Source organism: Mus pahari, chromosome 14 (assembly GCF_900095145.1).
Source record: "Mus pahari chromosome 14, PAHARI_EIJ_v1.1, whole genome shotgun sequence".
In the NCBI taxonomy this organism is placed as follows: Eukaryota; Metazoa; Chordata; class Mammalia; order Rodentia; family Muridae; genus Mus; species Mus pahari.
The window spans coordinates 67,455,416-67,458,876 of NC_034603.1; positions in this window are offsets into that span (position 1 = coordinate 67,455,416).

The window sequence follows — 3,461 nt, forward strand, 5'->3', positions numbered from 1 at the left end:
GGAGAAAGAAGATACATTCAGTTACAATCATCAACTCTTGNGGTTGGTTGGTTGGTTGGTTGGTTGGTTAGTTGGTTGGTTGGTTGGTTGGTTGGTTGGTTGGTTGGTTGGTTGGTTGGTTGGTTGGTTAGTTGGTTGGCTGGCTGGTTGGTTGGTTGGTTGGTTGGTTGGTTGGTTGGTTAGTTGGAGAAAGAAGATACATTCAGTTACAATCATCAACTCTTGTTCCTTCTGATGAGAGTAAATTCTCTGAATGTTGTAGCCTTCCAGGCTTGATCTGAGCCTTGGCTATGAAGGTTGGAGAGCTTTCTGTGGATTATGGGACCACATAATGGCCTCTCTTATCACTTAAGAGACTGGACGTGGCCTTGATGATAACCTTGAGAACAGAGAAGATTCTGAGAGAAGAGACAGTTTTTAAAGAGTTATAGCTCTTGGCTGATCGATGGGTGTAGATTCATTTAAGCTGTCTAGGAAAAGAACTGTGGAAGAAATAAGAACGTGTTCATCTAATTTTTCCATGAGGCATCAATCAAAACAGAGTGAATGGGCTCATTAGGAAAGTCAAGAAATAACCCAAAAGAGGGTAAAGTACAGACGGGTCTGTGATAGGTAGAGCACTTGCCTACTGTATAAAATGGCTTGGGTTCAATCCTCAGCAAGGCAAGAGATAGCCCAAAGAGGTCTCCACTAGCAAAAAAAAAAAATCAGCTTATATTAAACATGGAACAAATTGACTATATAGTCTGTAACATATCCATGTGTTGGCTTTAACATTAAAAATCGCTTTGAAATTTCTAGTTAAACTTTCTATCCTTCTGTCCAGTTCTCTTTGTTCACTGCATGTAGACTCAGTGCTCTGCTCTGGGCACCCAATCTCCAGCTTGGATGTGCATGCAGATGTTCTAAGGACCAAAGGTTCAAAAGTATGAAAGAGGAGCTACATTGTATCATTGAATCCAAGGGCTTAGATGCTAGGAAAGAAAATATTGAGATACCCTGAAATCACAGGATTATTCTTTAGCAGGGGTGCCAAGCTAAAAATGGGTGATGGTGGAAGAGAGCAGACGATCTGAGGATGAGGTGGCCCAAACTAGGGATATAGAAAGGTTGGGTAATTATAGGCACCAGCAGATACCATACCACCTGCACTCCAGCACGTCACCCAAGCTCCTGTGGCTTTGGCTTTCAGCCAAAGCTTCTTCTTTACTGACTCCTTATTGGAGTCCCTCTCCCCAGTGAGCTTTCAAGGTAGTCTTCATGTGGCTGGAGGCTCCGATAAAAGGTCCAGTGTCTGCAGTCCCCAACACCATTATCCCCCACTTATAAAACCATTCAGATTTCTAAAGGCCCAGAGCACTACAAAGCAGCCTTGGACTTGTAATAAAATCAAATTTTCTTTGTTTTTTTTTTTTCCCCCTAAGACTATGAAAGTGGGTGAAATAGGCGGGTCTGGAGACAGGTACCACCCAGACTTCCCAGAAGGACATTGGGCCAGCACTGGCAGTCGGCAGGGAGCTTCTGTAAGCTTCTGGAGTTTGGAATGATATTCAAGGTGGCTACATCCAAAGAAGTCATGAGAAGCCATGACTAAAGACCAGCATGAGCCTCTGACTTCCCAGTGCCTGTCAGTCTGCTCCAAAGCACTCGCTTACCAGGAGAGGGCTGCTTCCTCAACCTGCCTTCTTCTCCATCCAAGGAAGCCTTGCTGTGAGCACAGGTTGAGTACCTGCAGCATCCTCCAACCCCTTTGGTCTTATCTATGGGCTGCCCAGTGTAGCCCCATAGAGGCCTTCACCAAAGAAAGAATGTTTAATTGTTCTATAGGAGAACATTTGCAGTTGTGGTCGGCCAGAAGGACAAAAATAAGATCATATCAGTACAGAGAGATCAAAGATGGAGCCTGATGGTGGCCCGGCGGAGTCTGTACAGCAAGAAAGACAAGAACACAGAGAAGAAAGCAGCAAGAAGGAACCCTGGAAGGGAGCCCAGAATTGTGCAGAGCCACCTGGGTCAGACAGAGCTAGCCCACTTTCAAATGGGCTAACCTGGAGAGTGCAAAGCTGAGAAGGTAACCGAGATGTACAAAACTGATGAAAACAGGCTTCTCTGCTGAGTGTCCTGTAAGGGGCAAACGGAGACCAGCCCTGCAAGACCTGCAGACACAGGACCACCGCTTCCGAGACCTCCGAAAGATCAGCCTTGACCCACCGTGTCCAAAGCAGAACATCATCTCCATCATCCAGTCAGGATTTGTTTGTAGCTGAAACGCACTGTTGATTGCATCTAGACGAAAAAAACTCCAAGAACAGCAATACCATTTGTTCCTGACCAAGTATGGAGAAGCGGGAGATGAGATAGGGAAGGAGTGGGGACAGTCAACCATAAGACGCCATCTGTTTCTGACCGAGTACAAAGTACAGGGGGATAAAAGAGAGGAATATTCAGACATTCGCTGACTTCAGGTGTTGGGCAAACATCAGTCATATTGAAGATGTAGGAAGACCGGTCACCTCTGTCGCCTGCAACCTACTCCAGGAGATATCTGGTTTCCCCACGGACTGTCCTGCAAAAGGTGACATGGAACAATTCATCAGGATGGAGCACCCAGGCAGACTGGCTGGTGAGTAAGCACAAGCTGGCATCCTGTGTCTCTTGCAATGTATCAACTAGCTGGAGTAGATTTGCCTCTTGAAAAATAAGAGAAATGAGACCCCAGGCATAACCATGCCCCGTGAGTCACCAGGGCTAGCAGTAGACTTAAGTAATTTCTTGATGTCCTAATTGGACTACTTGAATGCTTTAATCCTCCTAAGAAGTAACTGAGATCTTCATGGACCCTCAGACCTGCCTTTCTTTATCTGGTTCGATTTAATTCAAAATACATTCCCTAGGCTTTAGAACAGAACCAAATTGAAGCCGAAGAATCACAGATGGTAAGGCATCCCTGGTTTATGGATAAATCAGGCCAATCAGCCCGAGTTTGGTCCCAAAAAGTAAACAAGAAAAATACAGACAGAAGTGAAGAAATGAGGTATTTTAAAGGTGGAAAATGATGCTTGGAAATATATTTGTACTTACTATCTTTTTAAAATTACACATATGATATTAAGGGCAGCAGACATTTTAGGACCATGCACTGTGTGTCTAGCATAGTCCTAGAAGCAGGGTCATGGTAGGTGTGAAGTTGGATGCATCCTTGTCTCTCCTGGAGCTCTCGGGCATACGTAATGCCATGAAGTTGGGCAAGTCATTAAAATATTCTTCCTTTACCAACCTTTACCCATTTCCCCCCACCTGTCACTTGCCTTATATTCTAAGTTTGGACCATTTCAATCCAGTCCATGGTTCTTAATCTTGGATGAAGGGATGGAGTGCTTTCTGATAAGCATATCTCTCTCCTCTCTCTCTCTCTCTCTCTCTCTCTCTCTCTCTCTCTCTCTCTCTCTCTCTCTCTCTCT